Here is a 15,286-nt window from a genome sequence, read left to right as displayed (position 1 = left end):
TCCGTTTGGTAGAGCTTTGTAACTATGATTTGAGAATATGAGTTGTATTTTGAGTTTGTGTGTTTTAGAATTATGATTTGAGTGTAGAAAATTTGTTTGGTTATGGTTTTTGAATAAAGTGTTGAATTGAGTGTGGAATTGAGTGTAGAATTGAGTTTTGAAAATTTGATTTGACATGTGAAGTAAGAAAATTTGTTTGGTTATGAGTCTTTAAAAGAGTTTTCAAAACTTAATTCAAATTGCTATAACTCATAACAAAACATATTACTTTCACATTATTGAAAATTTTGATCAATACTCATAACCAAACTCTTTTTAAAATTCAATTAAAAAAATTTATTATTAACAAAAAATAACATTAATCAATTTTTTAATTGAAAATACTACAAAGGAAATAATTTTTTTTCAAAATAAATATTCAAAAAATTTAAATAATAAATATTTAAATAATTTAAATAATCTAAAAAATTTAATAAGTAAAAAATTAAAATAAATATTCAAAAATTTTAAATCGTAAAAATTTAAATAATTTAAATATTCAAAAAATTAAAATAATTTAAAATTTTAATATTTTAAATTTAAAAATAACTCTACATTCAAATCGTAACCAAACACATAAAACAAAACTCAATTAAAAAATTATTTTTAAAACTCATAACCAAACACATAACTCGAAACTCCATGCTACTTTCACAACTCTACACTCAAATCGTAACCAAATACATAACAAAAAAATTAAAATATTTAAAAATGTTTTTATAAAATAGAGTTTGAATTTATTTTTATAAAATATTTTAAAATTTAAAAAATTAAAATCGTAATATTTAAAAATTAAAATATTTAAAAATATTCAAAAAATTAAAAATATTCAAAAAATTAAAAAAATTAAAAAATTAAAAAAATCGTAACATATTTAAATATTAAAATATTTAAAATCTTAACAAAATTAAAATATTTTTAAAATATTGATTTGAATGGAGTTTTGAAAAGAGTTTTGAATTATGTGTTTGGTTATGAGTTTTGAAAAGTAATGATTATGTTTTGAATTGAGTTTTGAAAAATGAGTGTAGAATTATGATTTGAAAACCCTAAACAAACATCATACTCAAAAGTGAGTGTGGAACTAGATTTTGAAAACTCTACTAAACGGAGCCTAAGAGTTTTTTTAATAAATTCCCTTTCTAAGAGTCTTATTCTATCGAACCCATATTCTTTTTTACTATTTCATTAGGTCATATTTGAGGTAAAAAGAATAAAATACCCTAAATCTCTCTTGTCCCTATTAATATTGATATTTAATTTTGATTGTCATTATATTTTCGCTCCAAAAAAATACATTAACTATACATCACTATTTAATGTTAATATATATATATATTACACACAAAAAATTAAAAATGGTTCTTTATTGATTGTCATTGGTAGTTCCATGCATCATTGATTGTCAATATGTTTTGACAGTTTCCATGCATTCAAATGTTGACTGCACGTGATGACGTGAATGTGAATGTTCATATCAGATGACGTCATGATGAAGGTGATTTAAGGTTCATATCAGCACTGCATCAAATTACACAATCACAAGCATCAACTTTCATTTGAATATAAACATGACGTGAATGTTCACACTAAAACATATGAATGTAAATGTTTACATGAATTCTGGAATGTAGATATTAACATTATGAACATTAACATTTGTATTTACATTCATATATTTAAGTGTGAACATTCGCGTCATCTGATATTAACATTATGAACATTAACATTTGTATTAATATTCATGTGTTTTAATGTGAATATTTACGTCATCTGATGTGAATATTCATATTTACGTTATCACGTACAGTCAACATTTGAATGTATGGTTGCTGTATACTGGGTGTATTCATCATCAGAGGACAATGTGCTCCTATCTTCATAGCGGTGTTGATGGGAGCTTTTGGTTTTTGTGCAAAGTTGTCTTCGGGGCTGTATAGTCTTGGTTTTATTTGATTCGTTCTGTAGTTTTTTTTCTGCTCTTTTTGTCGGTTTAGTCTTGTTTTTCTTGCTTTTCTCTGTTTGGTGGTTTCTCACCAACTAGGAGGTTGGAGCTTGTTCTAGCTCCAAGATCTTCTTTATTGATGTCTTCCTTTGTTCTTTCTATGTGCTTTATCAATAAAGTTTTCTTTGCCGATCAAAAAAAAAAAAAATGAATACATGGAAACTATCAAAACATAATGACAATCAATAAAGAACCATGTTCATTTTTTTGTGTGTAATGTATATCAATATTAAATAGTGGTGTATAGTTAATGCATATCAACATTAAATATAAGGGTATAAAAGTCTAAGAAAATAGTGTAAATAAAAAAAAATGACCCTATGAAATAAAAGTATAAATCATGGGACTAAGTGGGTTACAATTTCCTTCATGGACTTCTTATAAGTTAGAACACTTCTAAATAGGATTTATCAATAAAAACCCCAAAAACTATTTAGAAAGCATTTAGTAGTAAAATTTTGCAAATTAAATTCATTATGAGCATACACAACACCAAATTTAAATTGACAATACAAATTTAATGAGTGCTTTTGGTTTAGTTTTAGACTTATAATTTGAGTGCGAAGTTGTAATTTAAATGTAGAGTTGTGAGTTGAGTTTTGAAAAGAGAAAATTTGGTTGCGTTTGGTGTGCAACTCTAATCAATTTTTCACCCTCAGATTTGAATGCTATGTTTAGTAGAGGTTTTCAAATCAATTCCAAAACACATTTTGAAAACATGTTTGGTAAGTTGAGAAGTTTTTGAAATTTTGGTCTACCCGGTTGTCCGCCAGGGCATCCTCTCGAATGTCCGGAATAGTACTTTTTTATTTTTTGTAATTGCCAAAAAAAATTATGTTTAGTTTTGATATTTTTTAAATATAGAAATTATTTTTTTAGACCAAAATGACAAATTATTTTTTTGAATTGAATTTTAAAAAGAGTTTGTTTATGAGTTTTGAATAGAGTTTTCAATACATTTTGAGTTGTGTGTTTGGTTTAGGTTTTGAAAACTCTTTTCAAAACTCATAATCAAACAACTTTTCTCATTTCATATATCACATAAAAAATTCAAAACTCATGACTAAACAAATTTTCTCCTTTTAAATCATAATTTCAGAACTCACAAACTCACAATACAACTCTATTATCAAATCATAATTCTTAAACTCTACCAAACACTACCTTTGTTTGGTTATAAGTTTTGAGAAGAGTTTTGAATTTTGAAAAGAGTTTTGAGTTGAATTTTGAGTTTTAAGAAAAAATTATTTTTTATTTTAAATATATAATTGTTATTTAAATATTTTTTAATTTTAATATTTTATTTTAATATCTAAATATTTTAAATTCAAAATACAACTCCACACTCAAATCATAACTAAACACATAACTCAAAACTCAATTCAAAAACTATTTTTAAAAGCGGCTAGCGTCCCTCTAGTTCGATCACAGATTGGAGGGTATTGTTGGGCCCATGGAGGCCCACCATGGGTCCCGTTTCAATAATTTGAACCGTTCAATCTGTAAAACTTGTCGAGTATTATATGTTTATAAAAAATTACGTTCATCAGTTATTAGTAGTTACGTGATCAAATCAATTTTGTAAAAAAAAAAATGGACGCTGAAAAAATAAACAGTTAATAGAAATCTGATCCGATGAGATAGCTATCAATATTTGTTCAATGTAATTTTTTATAGACATATAGTACACAACGAGTTCTACACATTAAACGGCTCGAATTATTGAAACGAAACCCCTGGTAGGCCCTCAAAAGCCCAACAGTACCTTCCAGTCCAATCAAGGACTTGAGAGAAGCCCAGCCCTTTTTAAAATTCATAACCGAATATATAACTTAAAACTCAAAACCAAACTCTTTTCAAAACTCTATTAAAAAAATTCCAAAAAATATTTTTCATTTTTGTCTTTAAAATTATTTTTTTTTTATTTTTTTTCCAAAACATATTTTGTTTATTTTTTTTGAAGAAAAATATTTTCTTATTTTTCAAAAAATAATTTTTGTTATTTTTTTAAGTATTGGCAAAATAATTTGTTATGATTTAGATATATATGGTGATCCAATTTTTTTTTTAAAAATAAATATTTAAAAAAGAGTTTAAAAATTTAAAAATTAAAATATTTAAAAATATATTATCAAATAAAATAAAGTATTTAAAATAAAAATTATATATTTAAAATAAAAAAAATATAATTTTATAAATTTTTAAATATTAAAAAAATATTTTTTAAAAAATACAACACCCAAATGTACGAAATACAATGCACATTAAAATAAGTAAATATTGAAAATATAAATATTCACCCTAAAAAAATAAAATTAAGAAAAATTTTAAATTTTTTAAAAAATAAAAATTTCAAAATACAACTCAAAACTTAAAATATAACTCAAAATTCTTTTCAAAACTTATAACCAAAATTTTTTTCTCTTTTCAAAACTCAACTCTAATCTCATAACTCAAAATATGATTCTATACTCAAATCATGATTCTAAAAATAATTTTAATAATCAAAATAAAAAAATATTTTTTTAATTTTTTTTTAAAAAGAGTTTGGTTTTGAGTTTTGAGAAGAATTTTGAATTCATAAGTTTTGAGTTGTGTGTTTAGTTATGAATTTTGAAAATAATTTTTAAATTGAATTTTAAGTAGTTTTGAATTGTATGTTTAATTATGAATTTTGAAAAGAGTTTTGAAATTTTTTTATTGGAATCACAATTCCAAACTAAACCAAATGCAAGCATTTATAGATATATATATCATTACAATATGACATATACAAACATGAGTAGTGCTATACAAATAAAATTTTTTAAAAAAATTATTTAAAAAATAATACAAAGTTATTTTGATGAATTTTTTTCAACAATGTTACATCCTCTAATTTATCACCCTTAATGATTTGGCATTGAGGTTAGATATCTCATCATGCAATGTTCGACAAATCAAAATTCGACATTTATCAAACACATCACTAAGGGTTATGTTTAGAATAAACTACTAATAGGTCATAATAATTGTACTTAATTCACATCAAGTCTTATTGAAAATAAGTCATAGTAAAATCCTCGATAAAAATAATTTCTTGTGACCATTTTTTGCATGACACAAAAAATTGATAATCAGTTACTTTTTGTAACAATTTTTATAAACTGTTGCTAAAACTTACAATTAATGATTTTTTCTGTAATGCATTTCTCAAACTATCATTGAAAGTTAATAATTAATGACATTTTTTATGACAAATTTCAAATTGTCTATGAAAATTAACAATTAGTGACATTTTTTTAATAATATTTAATAAAAAAATGTCATTAATTCTCATATGAACTACTGAATAATAAATTCATCTATTAATAGTTACACGTAAGTCTCTCTTATTTTAAAAATAATAAATAAAATATCTCAAATATTTATTTTTTATGATCACTTGATATACAACTCAACAAGCCAACTAATTTGGCGTCCAATTAAAATTGGGTCAAAACCGGTATGAAATGAAGCCAAGAAATTATTTGCCAACTACAAAGGGAGCATACCCAGACATAGGTTTTGACCAGCCAGCCAACCTCTTGAAATTAACAAATTACCCCATTAAAACAAAAGGCTCGTTAAATTTATATTTTCAAAAGGGTTAGATGATTTATTATTATTATCATTTTTTTGTATGGGTATAGAACTTAGGGTTCATTTGGGATGTGAGTTAATTTTTTAACTTTTTTAGTTATTTTAGCTTAGGATTAAAAAGTTTCGTTTATGATGAATTTTTTAATTTTTTAACTTTTATAAGAGAAAAAATAAAATGATTGTAATTTCGATATGACATTTTATCTTATTGACTTTTTAATCTATTTTTTTTTACTATTTTAATCAAAAAAATCCAAAACTTTTTCTTTCCAAACGAGGTCTCTTACACATAAATTTATGGGTCATTATTCAAACCCCCTCAAACTCTCCAAACCCTCCCCCCTCCCCCAACACGTGGGGATTGGTGATAGAGGGAGAAGAAAATAAATAAATAAATAAATAAATAAAATTTGACCAATCAAAGGCAAAGGGAGGTCAAGGGGGTGACCGATTCGGATCTTTATTGTAAATTTATATGAACTCTATACACATATAAAAAATTTGATAATAATAAATTATTTATGATTCATAATATTTTTGTTTTCGCAATGTAGTCATAGGACAACATTATTTCTAGTTTAAAAGTTAAAAATTATTAAAAAAAAATCAAAAAATCAATAACTTATATAAAAAAAATAAAAAAACTTCTCTTTTTCTTATTTTTTACATATTTTTTTATAAAAAATTAAAAATTCATTTTAAATATACTAATTTTTTCATATCAAATTTTAATTAAAAATGTAAAAAATTACTAAAAAAAATCTGCTCCCCACGGGACCATAATAGAAGTTCTGTACGCGTAAAGATGTTGAGACACTCGGTCATATCTATAGTACAGAAAACGTAGTACCTAACTTTACATAGGCGTTCTTTTAGTATTGGGCGGCGTAGGGTTGGTTAATAGCGATTAGGGTTTCCTAGAGACCGTGAGCTATATGCGGTGCGCTGACTGTTCTTTTAAATTTTAATTAATGTTAACAATATTAAATTTTTTATTAAATAAATAATTAAATGCGACTATAAAATTAATAATTTTATAAATTTTACATTTTGGTGAAATATTTAATTATTTATTTAATAAAAAATTTAAATTATATAACATTTTTCTTAATTTTTTTTTCTTTGAGTTTTTGGCTCAATTTGGGAAGAAGGTTATAAGTGGTGTTTTGGCTTTTTGCCAAGACGCAGAAAGTGACTTTTTTTAGCCGTAAATTGATTTGGGATGTTGGTTATAAGCCAACAGAAAAATTACGAAATTACCCTCTATAGATGGAAAATGAAAGGGTAAAAATGTGTAATTTTTCAATTGGCTAGGGATACTTTGGTCATTTCATTATGATTTGACATTATAAACAAATATTAATGAAAAAAGTCAAAAGTCACTTTTTACCAACTTCCCAAATCATTTATCTAAAAAAATCAAAAGCTTGATTAAAAGTTAAAAAATCACTTTTTACCATCTTCCCAAAATAAGCCTTTGTCTTCTTTCTTTACACCTCTCTTACCAATAAAATAAATAATAATAAAAAGGACATCAAACTGTGCCTCTCTATCTCTTGTCCCTTTCGCCGAAAATACTTTATAACAGTACACAAAAAAAAAAAGAAAAAAAAAAGAGTACACAAAAGAAAATACGAGGTGTGTTTAATTTGTGTTTTAAAATAAATTTTCAAAAAAAAATAAAATTTGAGAGATAATTTAGAATTTTTTTTAATTTGTTTGGTTGTATTGTATATTTTGAAAATACTTTTGAAGTTTTGGATGATTTGATATTTTATTGTAATTAAGTAAATGTACGTGAAAAAAAGTGATTGAGAATGAGAGAAGGGAGAGATAAAGTGATTAATTGATGTATAATAGAAAAAGAAATAATTTTGAAATTTCTTTAAAAAAATTTGTAACTAAACATGTTTTTGGAAATTTGCATCCAAAAACATGTTTCAAAACACAAACCAAACACATCCATGATCTTTAATTTTCCTAATTAGCTTAATTAGCATGTATTTCAATTATATTTTTTTTTTTATTTTAACTAATCAATCAAATTAAATTAACTAATCTTTTAAAAAAAATACTATAAACATAAATAAAAATTATAATCTTTTTATGATATTTTATTGATGCATCTAGTGTTGATGTGGCATTTATAAATATTTAATTTTTAAAAAGTATATAATTAAATTATTTTTTTAAATAATATTTTTATATGATCATATTTTTAAAAATAACAATGGGCTGAAACAAGCAGAGACGCAATAAATATTGAGGGAGCAAGCAAATATGGAGACCTCAAAACAGCAAGAAAACCCTTTTACCTAATAATGGAGGCTGGCTAGATGTTGGGGACGAAAATAAAAATGGCCTCTTTTGATACTGTTACCAAAAATCTAGCTTGGGTCAAATTGATAGGGAAAAGTCAACAGGAAAAATCAATTTTTACAGACAAAAATGCAATGAAACAATGTGATTAATATCCTATGCCTTGACAGATTCAAGAGTTTCTTTGAAGGTTGTAATGTGAAGAAACAAGTATAAACAAATTAAAATTTAATTGAATAACACTTAAACTTATCGCTTAATTACAATAATCAAATTACAAATTTAAATAAAATTACAATCAACACGGCCAAATTAGATACAAAAACTGAATTACAAATGAACTATTCTTAAATACGAGAATTACTCCTAAATAAATTACACTGCTCTTAAATTTCACATGATTTGTTTTTGGCCTATTTATAGGCTTAGGCAAGCCCAAAACCATGTTGATGGCAGTTTACGTCGTCTCACTTTATGTCCAACGTTGGCCACTTTTCCTTACTTCATGAGCACCATGACCCATCATGCCTTGAATTATTCCATAACCTATCATTTTGCACCTCCATCAAGCCACGTTTTCACCATACTTGGTGCCCATTATACCATGAACACCCATGATCCTTTACATGCTTTGAGGTTGCACAAAACAGTAACAGAAACAACAATAATAATAATATAAACTAAAAATAATATAATTATGGCTATAGTAATTTTTTTTAAATGGTCATGATCTGAATCGATCAATCAAAATTGGCAGATCACAATTAATGAAATTAGATTTAACCATAATTAACAAGTCACAATCAATTAAATAATCAACAGAAAATTATTTTTTGGTTTTAACAGATACAAAGCCTGTTAGAAAAAAAACAAAACTAGTTTCACTTGCAAAAATGCCTTATGTGGCCCTTTTACCTCCTTCCTTGGAGATGTTCTCAAACAAATATTTGAAGATCTCTTTTTTTGTTAGTGAGTTTTGTTGGAACAATCTTCTGTGTAAATAAAATAAATTGAAACAACTTCAAACAAAATAAAATAAAATTTACAGAATTTATTTTATTGATCCAAATAAAATCAAAAGACCAAGTCGAGTGTGTGACACTCTGTCCTTAAGACAGATTCGCCCCGCTACGGTACTTACGGTTGAGTGGCGTCTATCTCCCAGGATACAATGATCTTCACATATTTGTAGAAGTATTTCAAACAAATTTGTTCGGCGAACCAAACCTGTGTTCTATACTCTTTTTAATTTATTCTAAATCTAATATGAAGAATATATGCACTAAATGAGAATTGGACAGCGGTGAGACAATAATTTCAGACTGAATTTTCGGGCCCTCGACTGCTGGAATTTATGGCTGTATTTATAGGCATAAAATGCTAACCAAAAATCTGTCTGAACAGGTGTAAACACTGCCGAACAGATGCAACCTGTTTTTGAACTCAAAAATAAGTTCTGACCGTTAGCACGTTGAATACTTATATTCAAACAATTTTGAAAAGTTGTCCGTTGGTGGGCAAACATAAAAAACAGTTGGAATATATTTTTTTATTTAAACTATTTGAATAGTTTAATAAAGCCGTTAGTGGAATGGTGTTTCAAACTATTTGGACTATATATATTTTAAACTAATTGAATATATATATATATATATTAAACTATTTGAATAGTTTAATAAATAAAGGAAGAGGTACAAACTTTAGGAAATCACTTAGGAACCCAAAATTTGAATTTAGAATTAAATTAAATTCTCACAATTACAAATTTTAAGAAACCACTTAGGAACCCAAAATTTGAATTTAGAATTAAATTAAATTTCCATAATAATTTTTTATTGAAAAAATTCAAATGAATTTTATCTAAAAAATTAATGTTAGTCCCGAAAACAACGTCAACTTTCCATTCACTCATAAATGGTTTTGACGTTCCGTCTTCACCGTGTGACTTACCACGCAGCAAAGGACACTTCATCTCTTCGGACCCACCCCAAAAGACGTTTGGGACCCACTCAAATTTGGGCTAAAAAATATGCCTATATTAAACCATTTAATTGGAAATATTCTGCAAAGAATATGTAGCTTTTGGCTTTGAACCTTCCCTTGTGAGACACTATCGGATTTACTAGCTAACCAGTGAACATGATGTCTTGAACTGTTCAGCCGTTTGTGTAAATCAAGACAATAAAACTCACACAGTATATCCCCAGACACAGTTTAGTTCTCACTATTGTGCTCATTTTGGCCTTGAATAACTTGATCTTTCATGAGTACTCTAGAGAATTGTAGCCCTTCACAAATCTCACAGAACCGGCCCAGTTCACACTTACATAGGTGATGCTTATGAAGAGTATCCTGCCATACTCCACTAGGTTCATGTCACGACCCAAACCGCCCCTATGTGTTTAGCACCGTAACTGGCCAGTAATCTGTGATTACCAATGACCTACTTAACAGTAATAACAATAATACAGAGTACAAGGGCTGGCGGAAGCCAAAACAGTAATTAAAAGATATCCAATGAGCTGTGACAGTCTGTATGCAAAAGACTTTTTTAAAACATATTCACATTTAGAACAAAACAATACTATACATACATATACAAACATTCGGGTTAGGGATCAAGTCCCTACCATAATAGTACAGTACAGGTCTATACAGTCGATACAAAATAGATACAGAAAGGGGGAAATCTAAAACACCCCGAAGCAGCCTTAGCTTGGCAGCACTTGGAACCTCAAGGTGAGGCTCGATGGTTGGCTTGACAAAACAAGAGCTAATCCGACGCTCCTAACTCCGGTCCGGTGCCTGAACACCTACATATATATATATAAACAGTAAGCTAAAGCCCAGTGAATAACATATGCGTAAAGAGATTAAGAATGAATATCCTTTCAGTATTGAAAACAGTCATTTATCAGTACATCAGTCATTCAGTTTGTGGCTCATAATTCATGCCATAACAGTCATTCAGAAACTATAATAGTCATATGTGGTACATCCAATAGCAAAATAGTACAGTAGGTCTTAACAGACCGAGCAGTCAATGATAGTCATCATATCAGTAAACAATAGTGGTCCCAAACATGGGAACCGACAAAGATCTCTGTAACAGTAGCAGTAACAGTTCAGTAACAGTAAATTGCTATGGATGCCACGAATACAGTTCACAAATAGGACAAACATTCATTCAGTAAACAGTGTCATTTCATAAAGCAGTACAGTCATTTGTTCAGAAATAATCTCAATTGAACATATCTTTACAATATTGTTACTCACAGAGTTATGGGCTACAGATAAGCTAGTACGCCTCCTTGGATGCCAACCCTACACAGTTACAGAATGAACACACACTAAGCTACACAGTTGGGAAATAATAACTTAATCTCTAATTTGCCTCGGTGTGGTTCTATATCAATATCCTCATTAAGATGCCTTAAACTAGGCCTTTGAGTGCCTAGGATGGAATAAGGATGCAAAGATGCACTTTAAAACACTTTTCAGAATTTTCAGAAAACAGGGGTCTCGCTCAAGCGTGGCTTTCTACGCTCGAGCAGACATGCAGAAAAATGAGCTCCGCTCGAGCGTGACTTCCGTCGCTCGAGCGGACTATAAGCTACAGTAAAAATACTAGATGCACAAAAATCACGCTCGACGGGCGCTCGATCCACGCTCGAGCGTGAGACACAAGTCCTCGCTCGAGCGTGAACTATCTCGCTCTAGCGGACAGTAAACACATGTAAAGTACTGGATACACGCATTTCACGCTTGAGCGCCACTTTCCTCGCTCGAGCGGACTACATGAAAACAAGGCGTAGCGTGGAGTTCCTCGCTCGAGCGTAAGTCCAAAATCTGAAATTTCCAGATTTGAACCTCAAGCTCAAAACTCAACTTTAATGCATCAAAACTCAACCACTTGGGCCCATTTTCTGGAAAAACACTTTAAACCCATAATATGACATGTTTCAAAGATCAATTTGAGAAATCAAAGCCCAAAGGTAGTTCAATTAAACACAATTTTTAAATAAACTTCAAGAACATGAAGAACAATGCAAATTCAACACATGCATGGGTTCCTTGAAACTCCAATGTTCTAAAACAAGATCAAATGCAAGATTTAACTTCAAAACATGGTGAGTTCATGGACTATAACAAAAATGTGGACATGCATGCAAGAATTTTCATGAAAACAACTCTAAACTTCAAGATATACACATGCATGCATGATTCAAGTTTCAATTCAACAATTTAAGACCAATTTATGACCTTAGGCTCCTATCTACCATGAACCATGCAAGAACTAACTTGAATTCACAAATAAGAAGGTAAAAGTCCTACCTTAGGTCCCCAATTTCAAATGTAGAAGCTCAAATATGCAATCTCACTTCAAAATCTTCAAGACTCCAAGCAAATATGAAGAACTCAAGCTCTTCTCCAACTCTCTAGCTCTCTCTCATGTTTGGTCTCTTAAGAAGGATGATGAAAAGTGAGGCCAACACATGTAAAGCAAGACTAAACATTTGGTCTAGCAAAGTCCACCTAATGGCACTAAGGTAAATAAGTCCAGCTATTGTAATTCAACACTATTTAATCCAATTTAATCATACAAAATCACATTTCAATTAAATATATCATAAAATCACATAAATTCCAATTAGTATAAAATACTAATCAATTTCGGGTTCGGCCGCCGATAAAGCCTTCAATTTGCAGTTTAAACATAAAACATGAATAGATCATTTAGCAGTCAAACAAATAGATTTGCATTTAAACTAATACACTCAATCAATCAGTTTAGAATTTCAGTCAATCAGTCACTTAACATGCTTAATCATAGATTAGCACTAATCAGTGGTGAGGGTTGTCACAGTTTACCTAGATATAAGAATCATTAAAATTTTACTTAACCTCAAACGCTGCAGTCATCACTATTTCATCAAAGAAATGGGTAGGAGCTAGACTCCCCAGTGATCCTTCTGAGTCATTCACAACTCGGTTGTCCCTTTAAACCTAGATCTTGGGATCTCCAGTCAACAAGGTTGGGTTGCCGTTGTGGTAACTCTTATTTAATAAGCTTTAGTCCCATTCCCCTCGATGAATTCTCAACTAGCTCTCTTGCTAACCCTTTGGTTAGTGGATCGACTATGTTGTCTTTAGACTTCACATATTCAATGGAAATAATTCCATTAGAGAGTAGTTTCTTACGGTATTATGTCGACGACGAATGTGTCTAGACTTACCGTTATACATATAACTCTGTGCTCCACCTATTGCTGATTAACTATCGCAATGTATGAATATAGCAGGCACCAGTTTTGGCCATATTGGAATATCTTCAAGGAAGTGGCGAAGCCATTCTGCCTCTTCCCCAGCTTTGTCTAAAGTTATGAATTCTGATTCCATAGTAGACCTAGCAATACAAGTCTGTTTGGAAGATTTCCAAGATACAGCCGCTCCACCAAGAGTAAAGACATACCCACTGGTGGACTTTGAGTCTTTAGTATCCGATATCCAATTTGTATCACAGTATCCTTCAAGCACTGCTGGATATCTAGTATAATTAAGCCCAATGTTACGAGTAAATCAGAGATATCTTAGAACCCTTATAATTGCTTTCCAGTGTTCTACTCTCGGATTACTCGTATATCTACTTAATTTACTTACTACATAAGCTATATCTGGGCGAGTGTTGTTCATCAAATACATTAAGCTTCCAATAATTTGGGTATACTCTAATTGAGAAATATTTTCCTATACATTCTTAGAAAGATACAAATTAACATTTACAGGTGTTCTAGCAAGATGATCATCATCTTTGCTGAATTTGTTAAGTATTTTCTCAATGTAATGAGATTGTGACAAAGCATATCATTATGATGTTTTGGTAATTTTCATACCAAGAATTACATCAGCAATGCCCATGTTCTTCATCTCAAAATGTTTATTCAATATTTTCTTGGTAGTTTTAATCATGTCATTATTATTACCTATGATGAGCATATCATCTACATAAAGACATACAATGACATAACATTTGTCTGTGTTTTTAATATAAACGCATTTGTCACATTCATTAATTTTAAATCCATTTGACATCATTGCCTTGTCAAATTTCTCATGCCATTGCTTTGGCGCTTGTTTTAAACCATATAATGATTTAACCAATTTACACACTTTCTTTTCTTTTCCTAGAACAAAAAAACTTTCTGGTTGTTCCATGTAAATTTCTTCATTTAACTCACCATTTAAGAAAGCGGTCTTCATATCCATTTGATGAATTTCTAGATTGTATAGAGATGCAATAGCAATTAGCATTCTAATGGATGTTATTCTAGTAACCGATGAGTATGTGTCAAAGTAATCAAGACCTTCTTTTTGTCTAAATCCTTTGACCACAAGTCTTGCCTTGTATTTATCAATTGATCCATCCGCTTTCAATTTTCTTTTGAAAATCCACTTGTACCCAAGAGGTTTACAACCTGGTGGTAAATCCACAAATTCCCAAGTGTAATTTTGCAAGATGGATTCAACTTCACTATTGATAGCTTCTTTCCACAAAGGAGCTTCAGGACTAGACATAGCCTCTTTAAAAGTTAAAGGCTCATTTTCTAACAAAAATGTTAGAAAATCTGGACCAAAAGATTTTGAGGTTCTAGCACGTTTATTATGCCTAGGTTCCTCTTCCTCATTTTGATCTAACTCTTGTTCTTGATCATGTTCTTGATCCTGACTAATAATAGCATCATGAGATCTTTTATTGTTACTAGTCTCTTGTGTTCAAAGAAAGATGCATTCTGAGATTCAATAATAGTATTTATATGCATTTCAGAATGTTCTGATTTATGAATCAAAAACCGATATGCACTACTATTCTTGGCACAAACAATAAAAATACAATCAATGGTCTTAGGACCTATCTTAGTCTTTTTAGGACTAGGAATAGCCACTTTAACCAAACACCCTCACACTTTTAAGTATTTGTAAGATGCTACTCTTCCATGCCACAATTCATAAGTGTCACGACCCAAACCCGCCCCTATGGGTTTAGCACCGTAACCGGCCAGTAATCCGAGATTACCGAAGGCCTGCTTAACAGTAAAACAGTAATACAGAGTATAGGGGCTGGCGGAAGCCAAAATAGTAATTAAAAGATGTCCAATGAGCTGTGACAGTTTGTATGCAAAAAGACTTTTCATAACATATTCACATTCAGAATAAAATAGTATATACATACATCATATACAATCATTCAGGTTAGGGACCAAGTCCCTACCATAACAGTACAGTACAAGACTATACGGTCTA

This window comes from Camellia sinensis, chromosome 1, assembly GCF_055761805.1.
Source record: "Camellia sinensis isolate YWXY chromosome 1, ASM5576180v1, whole genome shotgun sequence".
NCBI classification, from domain to species: Eukaryota; Viridiplantae; Streptophyta; class Magnoliopsida; order Ericales; family Theaceae; genus Camellia; species Camellia sinensis.
The sequence above is the reverse complement of the archived record's forward strand: the minus strand, read 5'-3'. Positions refer to the sequence as shown.